The sequence below is a fragment of the Myotis daubentonii genome, chromosome 11 (assembly GCF_963259705.1).
Source record: "Myotis daubentonii chromosome 11, mMyoDau2.1, whole genome shotgun sequence".
Taxonomy (NCBI): domain Eukaryota; kingdom Metazoa; phylum Chordata; class Mammalia; order Chiroptera; family Vespertilionidae; genus Myotis; species Myotis daubentonii.
In genome coordinates, this window is record NC_081850.1 from 4,135,040 (window position 1) to 4,150,706 (window position 15,667).

Genomic DNA, 15,667 nt, shown 5'->3' on the forward strand with positions numbered 1-15,667 from the left:
CAGAGCCCTTCCGTGCAGGGCTGAGTGCTGCCGGCTCCTGGGAGGAGAGGAGAGGCCTGGACGACCTTGCGCAGGCTGTGAGCGGGGCCTCCTGTGCGCTCTGTCCGCGGCGCTGAGAGCAGCTCAGGACCACTGCTCTGCCTTGTGGATGAGGGGCTGGGAGCTGGCTGTTGGTGTCCCCTGTTGACAGGCATTTTGTTAGTTGCTGTGGAGGAAACATACACAATGTGGGTAAAAGTAGATTTACAGTTGTGAGTATGAAAACAGAGTTTATTCTTGTTTAGTGATTATTGTGTTATTTTCCATACGAACAACTGTAAGCCTCCTTGCCCACCCCGTATTACCTATATGTAATGCAACAGCGCTTTCTTGGAATTGCCCCTCTGGAGTCTGGTAGGAGAGGTTAGCCATGTGTGGGTAGCATAGCCACCCCGTCATGGGCAGGTGTTGGCATGGACGTGCATAGGTCGTTCACCCGGGAGCGTGCGTCTGAGGAACTGGCTTCGTTAGCCGCCAGCCCTGTTCCCAAGGCCTGTGCGTGGGTCCCAGCATGGCTCCAGCTTCCTCCCCTCCTGCGGGTCTCTTTGGTAACACACTGAGCTCCAGGCATATTTCTTCACTCAACTCGCAAATGTTGTTGAGCCTGCACTGGTGTAGACGCCGGCATGCAGCCGTGAACAAACACGAGAAGGTCTGCCGCCACGCAGCTGACCCGCTCGGAGCAGTGGACACGCACATAATACGTGTGAATCGCGGTGGAAGGGCCAGGGGTCTGGCGAGGGGCGGGCTCTTCACTTGAAAGTAGGTGGTCAGGGGAGCCTCCTGAGAGGGTCACATTGGGGTTGAGACGAGGCTGGTAGGAATGAGGAAGTTGTCAGGCCGGAGGGAGCATTTGAGACAAAGGCGCACCTGGGCAGAGGGCTGAGAGGGCACAGCCTGGGACACTCATTTGTCCCCCACTGCGGCCGTGACAGGCAGGAGGCGGAGAATGATAGGAATGGAGTCCGAGCCCGCAGGGATGGCAGCTCTATCTCAATGAGAAGGACCCACAGCAGCGTGTCAGCAGAGATGCAGTGAGATCTTAGGCTTGTAAAGATTTGTCTGGTCACCATGCCAGTCAGTAGCTCCAGGCTAGTGGCAGGAGTGCCTTCCTGCCAGGAGCCTGTGGCTGGAGTTCCAGTGGCTGTGCTGGGCCTGGCCTGGGGCAGTGATGGGAGGCGCCAGGTGTGGTTGGAGAATCTCCTGGTAGACTGAATGAGGAGCATAAGAGAGGGAAGGACGTGGAGACGGAGCCCGAGGCCGCAGGCTGGGGCAGCTGAGAAGCTCCCTTGGGCTGATGGTGGAGAGTAGTGGACAGAGGAGGATGGGAAGAGATAGTGAGGAATATTGCTCGGACGTGCTTGATTAAAAATCCACATCAAGTGCAGAATCAATCAGGTTGATAGTTGGTTGTGCAAATTTGGACGTTAGGAGAGTGGTCTGGGCTGAAAATACAAATGTGGAATTTCTTTTTCTTTCTGTCGTCCACTGGCCTGGTCTAAAAAAACAGAAATTGGCACAGACAGAGGGAACTCCTCCAGAAGAGTCTCTCTAGTTCAGGCTCCGCAAACTGGGAAACGGATTTCCTTTTAGCGACAGCAGTAGCAGCCAGCACCCAAACACCTGAAGTTCTGAGGGAGGAGGACCTTCTGTGCTCAGAGGAGCTTTGTCTCAGGAGGGTGGGCGCCAGTCTCCATGCTTCCCTGCCCATCCACTGTTTGGGCGTGGGCATGGTGTGGCTGTTGGCGTGCAGAGCACAGCAAGGTAAATATGCCCAGTGTGTCAGGCTGAGGGCCAGAGACACAGGGAGCCCCTGGGACCAGCAAGTACCACTGAGATGGTGAAGAGTGAGGAGCTCAGGAACAGAACCCATAAAGTCACTTGTGGACAGGACTCACTCCTGGCTGAGTGTGTGTTCTGATGCTAAACAGCACACCAAACATTTGCGAATTTGAAACAAGAGATGGACCACTGCCCAGGTCTGAACCGGCCAAAGGCCTCAAAACAACGAACACTGAAACCATGGTCCACAGAAGGCTGGTTGGAATGTGCAGTCGGAACACAGCCAAGTTGATTCAGTGCTAAAACAAAATCTCCAGGCCAGAATTACTCAGCATATGAAGTACCCCCAAATCTCCAGGCCAGAATTTCTCAGCATATGAAGTACCCCCAAATCTCCAGGCCAGAATTTCTCAGCATATGAAGTACCCTCAAATCTCCAGGCCAGAATTTCTCAGCATAGGAAGTACCCTCAAATCTCCACTTGCATGGGAGAAGAGGATCAACAGATGCTGTCCAGTGCTGGGACTGACCAGCAGACCCTGAGCGACGGATGCATGACTACTCTGACACATGTTTCTGTGAAAGAGCGGGCTAAGGGACTGCTTGGCTATAGGAACCAAACAGGCCCATTCGCCTGCCTCCTTAGGCTTTTATTGTAACAACAGCTTGAACTAAAATTATTAGATACTATCAGCAGGGTAAGCATCCTTGAGAAGACACATGCGTCTGCAGTGTCCTTTAAGCAAGGACGTCTGAAGACTAAGCATAAAGATTCCAGTAGACACCTGGGGGCTCAGACTTGTTTTGAAAAGTCAAGGCAGGGGCTGCCGCCTTCAGCCAACTCCTGTCCCATGCCTCCCCACAGTCCAAGATGGCAGATGTAAGAACTATTTGAGAAAGATTTTAAAGCAGTTATTACAAAAATGCTCCAAGAAGTAAAGGTGAGCTGTTCCAATAGCTCCCCCTCTGCACCTTGCTGGGGAGGGATTCCTTTCCTAGATGGCCAGGCCCCTGACACCTGACCCTGGATAGATGTTGTTAGCAGTTCCTTAGTCATGTGTACTCAGGGGAGCATGACAGCACAAGTCCCGCAGGCCCACACAGAGGCTGTGCTCAGGAACAGTGAAAAGACCGTCTGTGGGTGGCAGGCTTGGCAGTGAGAAGAGGGAAGGATGTGATTGGCTTGTCTGAATAATTCCATGGTGGCAGGAATGTGCTTGGTCTCCTCCATAAGGAGGGCTGTTAGCCTGGAGGGTATGTTGACAGGGGAGAGCAAAGAGGGGAGGGAGACTTGTGGTCAGGTGATTTGTGGTTCACCTGGTTTCCTGAGATATTAGGCAGCGCATAATATTGGGACTTAATTTTAGGTCTTTTTTTTAAAAGAAATGTTTTTATTGATTTCAGAGACAGAAGAAGGGAGAGGGAAAGAGAGATAGGAACATCAATGATGAGAAACATCGAGTGGCTGCCTCCTGCACGCCCCCTCCTGGGGATCAAGCCCATAACCCAGGCATGTGAATTGAACCGTGACCTCCTGGTACATGGGAAGACACTCAAACACAGCCACACCAGCCAGGCTAATTTTAGGTCATATGCCACAGGAACAAATGGAAATACAGAAAGTTTCAAAAAAGAAATAAAGGATAAAGTACCACTAATAGAAATTTTAGGACTGGAAAATAAAAACAAACTGAATGGACTGAATTGCAGAATAGAGATGACAGAAGAACATGAGTTAACTTTACGAGGGGACAATAGGAATTAATCAGTCTGAACAGAAACAAATGAGATTGTGAGTAAATGAACTGAACCTCAGGGACCTATGAGACAGTCTTGAAATGTTTAACATTTGTCACAAGAGCCTGAGAAGGAAAGGAGAGAGTGTGGCTCATGAAAAAATGTTTGAAGAAATAATGGCTGAAGACTTCACAAATTTGATGAAAGACAAACAAGGATTTAAGAAGCTAAATGAACCCAAACAAGATGAGCACAAAGAAAGCCATAACCAGACACATCATAATCAAACTGCTTAAAACTAAAGACCCCCTACTCCCCCCCCCAAAAAAAATTCTTGAAAGTCAGAGGAAAGTAACACAATATTAATAGGGAAATAATGATCTGAATGACTAGATTCCTCATCAGAAACAATGTCAGTAAGTGTAATGACATTTCTAAGGTGCTGAAAGAAAACTGTCAACCCAGATTCTGTATTAGGAGAAAATGTCCTTTAGGAATGAAGGTGGAAGAAGGGCATTGTCAGATGAAGGAAAATCAAGAGAATTTATTACCTGTAGGTGGTATTGGTGGAAGGATAGACCCATTCATCAGTGGAACCGGCAGAATCCCAAATAGACCCATGCAGATATGGCCAGTGGATATTTGACAAATACGGTGTTAGAAAAGTTGGACATCCATAGGCAAATAAAAAAGAAAAGAAAAGAACCTCAACTTAATCTCATAATTTGTACAAAAAGTAATTCAAAGTGTTATACTCTTATATATATAAAATGTGCAACTATAGCGACTGACTGTCTCGTTCCCAGAGTTTGAGACCCTGGGGCCTTCAGCGAGTATCACTAAGTGTGTGAGCTGCTGCTTCCGAGGAGGTAGAATGAAATTAACTTCACAGAGCAGCTACCCAAAGTAAACTGGAGAATTACTGTTACAAGAATATTTTATTTACTTCAACTTGATGTTTTTTCATTGAAATTTGCTTTATTGCTTTCTATGTCCAAATTTTAAGTGTGGAATCAAATTAATCAGCTATTTTGATTCTGAGTACTTCAATTTCCTTTTTATGACTTCGGATTGATATTAGTTTCTCTTACTCTCATTTTTGTTTTGTTTTGTTTTTTTAAAAAAAAACCAGTAACTTGGTATTTTAAGAAACAGATTATTCATTTCGTGCGCAGCACATTCCTTTCCTGTTGTCCAGTTGTAATCAAAACAGCCTTGTTTGCGTTGTCCTATTCTGTAGTGTGCCTTAGGTATCAAGGTAAATGACAGTGTTAAGAATCACTTGAAGTGGCATAGAAAGCAGATGTCTGGAAGCAATGGGAGGAGATGTAACGGTCAAAGGGAAAGGTAAGACAGGCCTGCCTCTGTAAGTTACCAGGATTGGCAGTTTCTGTCTGTTTTAAAAATAAAACGGAACTCACTTTTTACAGGTCACCCACTGTGATGACTGGTTTTGAGTCTCCAATACCTGTAACAGGGAGACAGGGCGGGAACTCTCAGCTTCTCCTGGGCACGCACCTGGGCCTTCTACTTTACACGGTGCTTGTCCAGTGTGATGCCAGCAGGGAGCTCACTCAGCAGTGGAGCCAGGTGATGTTTCTTCGCTCCGTCACACTGAGCACACTCCCCTCCGCCGTGGCCTTGGGGATGGAATGAAAGGCTGAGGAGCAGCACCTCTGCCTGGGGCAGACAGCTGCAGGGAGGGGGTCTGGCGGGGCCTCTGCACTGGGATCCTGCCTCCCTCACTGAACTGCATTCATGTCTGCTCTGATCCCTGTTTCTTCTTTTGTAAAGTGAGACAGCAGTGATGTCTACCACAGGCCCCGGGAGAGCTGGCGAGGATAGGACTCTAGCCTTTTAGCATTCTGGCACAGTGGCAGGCTGCCAGTTACTCGTGTTGTCACTCTTGTTTGCTGTAGTATTTCTTCTTTTCAGCATGTCTTTAACAGCTCTACTAAGTTATAATTGATGTACAGTAAACGGCATGTATTTTATGGTGTACAGTTTGGTACATTTTGACATACTAGTATATACACCCGTGTTACCATAATTACAGTCAAGATAATGATAACATCTATCACCCCTAAGAGTTTTTTTCAGGCAATAACTGAACCACTTTATGTCACTAGATATGAGTTTTTATTTTCTAGAATTTTACATAAACATTATCATATATTATTTAATCTTTTCTTTGCCTGGCCTCTTTCACTCAGCAGAATTATTTTGATATTTATCCATGTTGTAGTGAGTGTCAGTAGTTAATCCCTGTTATTCCTGAATGGTATGGCATTGTTCAGATATACCACTGCTTGATGATCTGTTCACATGTGGATAGACACTTGGCTTAGTTCCAGATTTGCGGTGCTATGAGTAAAGCTGCTATAAACATTTGCATGGACACATGCTATTAGTTATCTTGGGTAAATTCCTAGGACCAGAATGGCTTCACGTGACAAGTATGTGTACGTGTGGTCGGACCAGCCATCTGAGAGTCCCCACCAGCAGTAATGAGACTTTGGTTCCCATCCTCACCAATGCTTCCGGTGCCTTTAGTTCTCCTCATGGGTGTGTGGTACCTCACTGTGGTGTTTCATTTCCCTCATGTCTAAAGATGTTGAGCATTTTTTATATATGTTCTTGCCATCTGTATTTCCTCTGTGATGCTGTATCTGCTCAAATCTTATACCTGTTTTTAATGGGGTTGTTGTATTACTGAGTTTTAAATTCTTATTGTTGCATTTTGTTATTATTGAACACTTTAGATACAGGTCCTATTTCAGATAGATGCTTTGCAGATATTTTCTTCCCATCTATGATTTACCTTTTCATTCTCTTAGCAATTCTATCAGAAAGCAGATTTTAATTTAGAAGAAGATCAATTTATCAATTTGTTTTTTCATGGATTATGATTTTGGAGTTCTCTGGAAAAGAAATCTTTGCCTAAACCAGACTCACAAATATTATTCTCCTATGTTTTGTTTTGGAACTTCTAAAGTAGTCAGTTTACATTTAGATCTGTGATGCATTTTGAGTCAGTTTTTGTAGATGATGTGATTTTTGATTGTTCCAGCATCATTTATTGAAAAGAATGTCTTTTTCCTTTTATTCACCTTTGCAGCTTTGTCAAAAATGAGATATCCATATATGTGTAGGTTTTTTTTCTGGACTCTTTCCTGTTTCATTAATCTATTTGTTTATCTTGATACCAATACTTGATTACAGTAGCATTAAAATAAATCTTCAAGTCAGTTAGTTCTCTTACTTATTGGTCAAAGTTGTTTTGTCTAATCTAAATCCTTGCCATTTTCAAATGAATCAGCGTGTCAGTTTTCATAAAAAAATCCTTCTGGAATTTTGAATGGGATTATGTTCAACCTGTAGATCAATTTGTGGAGATTTGATATCTTAGTACTGACTCTTCAGATCTGGGAACACAACATACTGTGTATTTTGTTAGGTCTTTAATTTCTCTCAACAATTTTTAAATATTTTGTTTCTTGGCAGAATGCTCTATAAATGTCATTTAAGTTAAGTTGGTTGGCAATGTTGTCCATTTCTTTATATCTTTGCTGGTTTTCTTGCTACTTGTTCCATTAAATATTGAGAGACTATAGTTGTGAATTTTTATATTTCTCTTTTCATTGCTATTGTTATTTACTTCTTGTATTTCCAGGCTGTGTTATCAAGTGCAGAAATACTTATTTGTCATGTCTTATGATGGTTTGAATTCTATATCATTTAAAAATTATTTCTTTTATCTCTGGTGATATTCTTTCCTGTGAAATCTATGTCTGATTTTTATGTAGTTATTCTAGCTTTTTTTGACTATTGTTAGCCTGATATATCCTTTCCTGTTCTTTTATTCTTAACCTATTTATGTCTTTAAAATATGTTTCTATTAGGCAGCACATTGCTTTTTTATCCTATCTCACACTTGCTTCCTTTAATTGGGATATTCGGACTACTTATGTTAAATGTGGTTATAATATCAGCAACATCAGTTACATATAAACCTTTCATTTTCTTATTTTTTTCTATTTCTATTTGTTTTTGTTTCCCCTTTCCTTTTTTTGGTCATTCTTTGGATTAATTGATTCTATTTTTTATTTTTTATTGATTGCATTAGGGCATATACGGTACATCTTTCATTATATAGTGTACCATCTCATGATAAATCATTTCACATACAAGAATGTTATTTTAAGTACTTTTATTTTTTTCTGACCTTTGTCCTATGGTTATGCACTTTATTTTGCATATGCTATAAAACCACACAGGATGGTTAATTACTTTTATTAATTAGTTATTATTTAAAGAGATTTAACTAATTAGGAAAATATATATTTACTAGGTAGATATTTCCAGTTCTTTTACTTCTTTCCATCTGTTATGATCCCCTTCTCCCAGTGGACTTCCTTCGACATTTCTGTAATGCAGGTCTGCTGCTGATGAATTTCTTCAGCCTTTGAATATCTGGAGAAGGCTTTCTTTTACCTCTGTATTTAAAAGTATTTTTGCTGGGTATAGAATTCTGAGTTGGTATTTATTTGTCAGTACGTTAAAGGTGTTGTTGTATTCTCTTCTTAGTTGCATTTTTTTTTCTCACAAGGAATCTACTTCATCCATCCATATCTTTGTTTTTTTCCCCCTCCCTAGGGTACTGTAAGATTTTCTCTTTATAATTGGTTTTGAGCGGTTTGAATTATGTGCCTTGGTGTAGTTTTCTTTGTGGTCCTTTTACTTGATGTTTATTGAAAATTTTTTTTATAAGTATATTTTTATTGATTTCAGAGGGGAAGAGTGAGGGAGAGAGAGAAACATCAATGATGAGAGAGAATCATTGATCAGCTGCCTCCTGCACGCCCCCTACTGGGGACCGAGCCCGCAACCCGGGCATGTGTCCTTGACTAGAATTGAACCTGGGACCCTTCATTCTGCAGGCCAACGCTCTATCCATTGAGCCAAACTGGCTAGGGCTATTGGACTTCTTGAACTTTTCCTCCCTTCAGGTGGTTTCCTTTCAGGAGACTCTTGGGTTTCCTCACATGTAAGTGGTAGTCAGTTCTCTGCTGGATAATCAAGAGGGACCCTCGTCAGATTTCTGGAGTCTTATTGCTGTCCCGCACACTCTATTACCTGGTCTCTCTGGCTTCAACACGAGGGTGCACTGGGTTTGGCATGGCACTGCCCCTCTGTGCAGTGTCCTGGAAACTCTCTGGACAATAGTTTTGGCATTTATAGGGCTTCCCCTTTCTGTCCTCACTCTCTGGTGACTCACGTCCACTGTCATGAAAACTTTTTTGGATTTTTCAGGCAGAAGGCAAATGGAGTCTTTGCTATCTTGGCTGGAAGAGAAAGTGCTGTGATTTCTTAATTGAATAACATATACATCTGTCCTTCAGTTGCATTATTGTTTTATTGCTTATCGAGAAACAATTGGCATACTATATTAGTTTCAGAAACGTCCGTACTCTTTTCCATAGTGGCTGCACCAGTCTGCATTCCCACCAGCCGTGCAGAAGGGCTCCCTTTTCTGCACATCCTCGCCAGCGCTTGTAACTTCTTGTGATTTTGATACTAGCCATTCTAACAGATGTAAGGTGATGTCACATTGTGGCTTTCATCTGCATTTCCCTGGTGATTAGTGATGTTGAGCAACTTTTCATTTACCTGTTGGCCATCTGTATGTCTTTGGGAAATGTCTGTTAGGATACTCTGCCCATTTTTTAATTGCATCATTTGGGTTGGGTTTTTTTGTTTTGTTTGTTTTTTTCCTATGGAGCTATGACTTCTTTATATATTTTGGATTTTAACCCATTTTCAGATACATGATTTACAGATATTTCCTCCTATTCCATAGGTTGCCTTTTCTTTTTGATGATGCACAAGCTTTAGTTTGATATAGTCCCACTTGTTTACATTTGCTTTTGTTGCCTTTACTTTTGGTGTCAAATCTTCCCTTCCTCCCTCCCTCCCTCCCTCCCTCCCTTCCTCTTTCCCTCCTTCCCTTCTTTCCCCTACTCTCTCCCTCCTAGTATCCCTTCCTTTCCGTGATATCCTTGTCTGGTTTTATTATCGGGGTAATGCTGGCCTCATAAAATGAGTTTAGAAGTGTTTCCTCCTCTATTTTTTTTTTTTTGAGGAGTTAGAACAGTGGTTCTCAACCTTCCTAAAGCTGTGACCCTTTAATACAGTTCCTCATGTTGTGGTGACCCCCAACCATAAAATTATTTTTGTTGCTACTTCATAACTGTAATTTTGCTACTGTTATGAATCATAATGTAAATATCTGATATGCAGGATGTATTTTCATTGTTACAAATTGAACATAATTAAAGCATAGTGATTAATCACAAAAACAATATGTAATTATGTATGTGTTTTCTGATGGTCTTAGGCCAGTGGTCGGCAAACTGCGGCCCCTTGAGTGTGGTTCTTCCACAAAATACCACGTGCGGGTGCACACGTACAGTGCAATTAAAACTTCGTGGCCACACTCAAGGGGCCAAAGAGCCGCAGTTTGCCGACCACTGTCTTAGGCGACCCCTGTGAAAGGCTGAGAACTGCTGAGTTAGAAGGATTGGTGAAGCCATATGGTTCTAACTTTTGTTTGTTGATAGGTTTTTTTATTCTGATTCAGACTCCTTTTAGTGAGTTTGTTGAAATTTTCTATTTTTTCATGATTCAGGTCTTGGTAGGTTGTATGTTTCTAGGAATTTATTAATATTTTGTAGGTTGTCTAATTTGTTGGCACATTATTGTTCGTAGTAGTCTCTGTATTTCTGTAGTATATAAATTATGAAATTTCCTCTCATTTTTTATTGTATTCATATTTCCTTGAGATGTAAAGTTAGGTTGTTTAATTCAGATCTTTCTTATTTCTTGATGTACACATTTATCTGTATGTATTTTACTCTTATAACTTACTTTACTGCATCCATAAATTTTTGTATATTGTATATCCATTTTCATTTATCTCAAGATAGTTTTTGATTTTCCTTTGATTTCCTCTTTAACCTATTGGTTGTTCAGGAGCATGTTGTTTAGACTTGAATTTTCTAGTATTTTTCTTGTAAGTGGTTTCTAGTTTCATACCATGTACTTGGAAAAGAAGCTTGACATGATTTTAGTCTTCTTAGGTTACTGACTGACTGTGTGGCCAAATATACTAGAGAATGTTTCATATATGCTGAGAAGAAAGTGTATTTTGTTGTTTTTGCATGGAATGTTCTAATTATGTCTTTAAGTCCATCTGGTCTAACATTGATTTCCTGTGTGGATGATGTATCCATTGATCAAAATGTGGTATTAAAGTAATATTGTATTGCTGTCTATGTCATCCTTTAGGTCTGTTAGTGTTTTATATGTTTACATGCTCCTAAGTTGGATTCATATTTACAAATGTTTTACACTTTTCTTAGATTAAGAACTCTATATGACTTTCTTTGTCTCTTATTACAGCCTTTGCCTTAAAGTCAGTTTTGTCTGATACAAGTATAGCTAGCCCGTCTTCCTTTTGGTTCCATTTGCATGTGAAACTATTTTCCATTCTTTAACTTTCTGTCTGGGTGTGTTTTTTCACCTGAAGTGAGCTTTTTGTTAGCAGCATATGGATGAGTCGTGGTTTTTATTTTTTCATTATTATTATTATTATTTTAATTCATTCAGTCATTCTGTGTCTTTGATTGGCGATTTAGTCCATGTATGTATTGAGCAATTATTGATAGGTATGTACTTACTCCATTTTGTTAATTGTTTTCTGACTGTTTTATAATTCTTTTTTTCTTGTCTTATTCTCTTTGATTTGATGATTTTCTATACTGGTAATCTTAGATTATTTTTCTCTTTTAGCATATCTCCTATAGGTTTTTGCATTTTGGTTACTATGAGGCTTGTCTGTTTTAAGTTAATAACAACTTAAGTTTGAATGCCTTCTAGAGCTCTGCATTTTTACTCCTCCCACATTTTATGCTTTTGATGTTACATTTTATACATTTTTATCTCGTGTACCTATTAAAAAATTAAGGTTATTTTTAATACTTTCATTTTTTAACCATTATATTAACTTTATTAGTGGTTACTCCACTACCTTCAAAGCATTAGATTATTTTGAATTTTACTATATAGTTACCAGTAAGATTTATACATTTATTATTTATTTATGTATTTATGTATGTATTTATTTATTATTTTTTGTTAATCCTCACCTGAGGATATTCTTCCATTGATTTTTAGAGAGAGTGGAAGGGAAGGGGAGAGACACACACACAGAGAAACATAGATGTGAGAAAGACACATTGATTGGTTGCCTCCAGCATATGCCCCAACCAGGGCCAGGCATTAACCCTGTAACTGAGGTATGTGCCCTTGACCAGATCTAACCCGGGACCCTTCAGTCCGCAGGCCAACACTCTACCCACTGAGCCAAACCAGCCAGGGCTATACTTTTATTTTTTATTAGAGGTCTGGTTCATGAAATTCGTGCACAGAGGCGAGGTCCCTCTCAGCCAAGCCTGTATCCTCTCTAATCTGGGACCTCTCAGGGGATATCCGATTGCTGGTTTAGGCCTGATCCAACCAGCAGATGGACAACCCTCTTGCAATCCTGGACCGCTGTCTCCTAATCACTCACCTGCATGCCGGCCTGGTCACCCCCAACTGCCCCCCTCTGCTGGCCTGGTTGTCCCCAACTGCCCGCCCACCCCCCTGCCAGCCTGGTCACCCCACGCGCAGTCTGCTTGTTCAGTCGTTTGGTCATCCCTCACTAACCCCCCTGCTGGCCTGATCATAGGCAGCCATCTTGTGAGTGTGTGATGGTCAACTTGCATATTATCTCTTCATTATATAGGATTATTACTAATTTGTACTTTTTTGTATTAACTTAAAAAGTTCCTGTAACATTTTTTGTAGGGCCATTCTAATGGTGATGAATTCTTTTAGCTCTTGCTTGTCTGAAAAGCTTTATCTCTCTTTCAATTCTGAACAACAACTTTGCCAGGCAGAGTATTCTTGGTAGGGTTTTCTTTCAACACTTTGAATATATCATGCTACTCCCATCTGGTCTGCAAAATTTCTGCTGGAAAATCTGCTTATGGTCTTATGGGGGTTTCCTAACAAGTTGTTTTGTTCTTACGGCTTTTGAGATTTTCTCCTTGTCTTTAACTTTTCTTTTCTTTTTTTAAAAAAATATATTTTTATTGATTTCCAAGAAGAAGGGAGAGGGAGAGAGAGAGAGAAACATTGATGATGAGAATCATTGAATGGCTGCCTCCTGCATGCCCTCTATTGGGGATCAAGCCCGCAACCCAGGCATGAGCCCTGACCAGGAATTGAACCATGACCTCCTGGTTTATGGATCCACACTCAATCACTGAGCTACACCTGCCAGGGCTAACATTTCATACTTTAGTTATATGTACATTGGTATGTGTCTTTTTGGATTTATCTGGTTTGGAACTCTCTGAGCTTCCTGGATCTTGATGTCATTTTAGTCTTCCAGGTGAGGGATGTTTTCTTCCCCTTTCTCTCTTCCCTTCTGAGACCCCTGTAATGCAAATGTTGGTCTGCTTGATGTTGTCCCATAAATCTCTTAATTTTTCTTGACTCTTTTTCCTTTTTGTTGCTCTCATCGGATGAATTCTTTGAGTTCACTGATTCTTTCTTACTCTTCATGTAGTTTGTTCTTGAACCCCTCTGTTGTATTTTGCAGTTCAGTTATTGTATTCTTCAACTCTGAATTCTATTTGGTATCTTCTTGTATTTTTTATCTCTTTGTTGAATTTGTCACTTTGTTCATGCATTTTTCTCTGGTTCTCAGTGAGCATTTATATGACCATTATTTTGAACTCTTTATCAGGAAAATCACTTATCATTTTATTAAGGTTTTTTCCTGAGATTTTTATCTTGTTCTCTTATCTGGAATATATTCGTATGTTTCTTAATTACTATGACACTTTATAATTGTTAAAGAAAAAAAACTATTGAAACCTGTAAAGAATTTTTGTGAGTTTATTTGCGCCAAACTGTTGACATATGCCAGGAAGCAGAACCTCAATGAATTGAGATAATGCTCTGGAGAATGGCAGGTTACATTTGTATTTATACATTGCAATCAAAGGAGGGACATAGGTGGGTTACATGAAATTCATTGGTGATAGATTAAGGAGGAGGGATAAAGCAAAGCAGGGGAAACCCCTGGGATTGGATAAAAAGTAAAATGATGGACACATACTTAGGTGGGTGCAGGATCAATTAAATCTGTCCTGGCGCCCAGCACATTTGGTTGTGCCCCAGGGGCTCCAGAAAAAAAGGAAGTTACAAGTTACTCAGACATTTCAAGGGTATGTTATTACAGATGCAAAAGGACAGATAGGCTCAGTTAAGGTTAAGGTTCACCTTGTGAGTGAAGATACTGGCCTAGGACGTAACTACCCACCATAACTGCTTTTAGTTAAAGTTTAATTTCAGACCATCGTTTGTGGTGACTTTAGGTCTCTGAGTTTGTAAGACTGCCATGCAGGCCTCCCCTGAGCTTGTCAGGTCAGCATGTGGCCCCTTTTGTCCACATACTGATTTTTATGCATTAGATAAAACAGCCACCTCTCCTAGTCTTAGAGGTGAACCTTATCCTTAAACTCTGCCTTAGCTCTTAGTTGTCTCCCAAACCTTTTTTTTTTTTTGGCCCAAGAATGTTTATTCTTAGTGACTCCCAGTAGTGGAAAGTGTGCCAAGACCTGTCAGTGGCCTCAACATATGGATTCCAGCTAATTGGAATCATCTTTTAAAGTATGAACTATACCTCCTTCAGGGGAACTGGGAGATGCACATTTCTGTTGGCTCTTGCTGTGCTGAGCCCTGGAGTGACAGGCAGTTAAGAACTCTTTCTTTGTTTGCTATGTCTTGTTGAGCCCATTAACAGAAGCCCTCCTAGACAACAGAGCCAGACTATCAAGGGATGTGTCCTCTGGTGGTTAGCCACAAAAATTGGGGCACCAGACATGTGCACAGGGTAATTTCTCAGAGACACCAGTGACCCGGAGCAGGTCAGATGGAGAGGGTGAAGATGGTGCTCACTGCCTCTCTGTCTCTGGGGAGGATTATAGTCTGTACTTTGATGTGTGTTTCCTTAGAAGCTGACCCTCAGGCTACTGCTGTGAAGGTAAGTTCATAGGTCTCTTTCACAGAAACAGTGGGCTTTTCACACCTCTGTCTACATACGGGTCCTGGCGGTAGCTAGGGAAGTCTCCAGCCCTTTGAGAACTGTTCCTCAGGTTACTAGACCTTTGTGGGTCTCATGTACTTGAATCCTGTTGACTTCAAAACTAGACATTTTGGGTTTTCCTCTCTCAGGTGAAGGACTTAAAAGTTTGGATGCCTGATGTGACGTTTCTGTTGTCTTATGTCACTTGATTTTGAGTCAAACAACATGGAAATATTAGTCCCAGTAATTATTGTTAATGGTTTGATGCCTATCATTTCAAATTTAAAAATGCATCTACTGATGTATTAATGTAGACCACATATATTTTTTCCTAAAAATATGATCATATTATAAATTTTCTTCTGTGACTGACTTCCTGTTTTTGATTTAATGCTGTATTTTATAACTCCAGTAAAAAACATGGCGGTTTTTCACTGTAAAGCATTCTATTGGCCTTGACTTTTAGATATACATCCATAATGCTACTAAGGAAATATCGTTACATATTGATGATGTTGAAATTTTTGATACTTGAATTATTTAGATACATTTTCTATTATTGAAAGATTTTAGCTTTCTTGGAATGAAGTGCTCTGGTAATGGTATATTGTTTTTTCATGCTTAGGTACTTCTGAACTCTGTATGGTTTATTTGAATGGTATTTTTTGTGTCCATTTTTATAGATGAGATTAAAGTTTTGTTTTATATGTTGTGAGATTTTGGTAGTAGTTAAATATTAGCATTTTAGAAAATATTTGGAAGTTTTATCTACCTGGTTTCTGGAATATCTGAAATACTGGAATTAACACTTTCTTGAAATTGTATTAATTTTGCTTGTGTGTCCTGATGTATTTTGACACTTTAAAATTTCTCTTTAATAATTTACATTTATTAGAAAATATACTTATC

At 40.6% G+C, this 15,667-nt stretch overlaps 1 protein-coding gene across 6 annotated transcripts in view; it reads left to right on the plus strand.

Annotated features, from left to right (window-relative positions):
* Positions 1 to 15,667, plus strand: part of AUH (AU RNA binding methylglutaconyl-CoA hydratase) — a 181,138-nt gene that overhangs the window by 86,717 nt on the left and 78,754 nt on the right. The window lies entirely within an intron of this gene.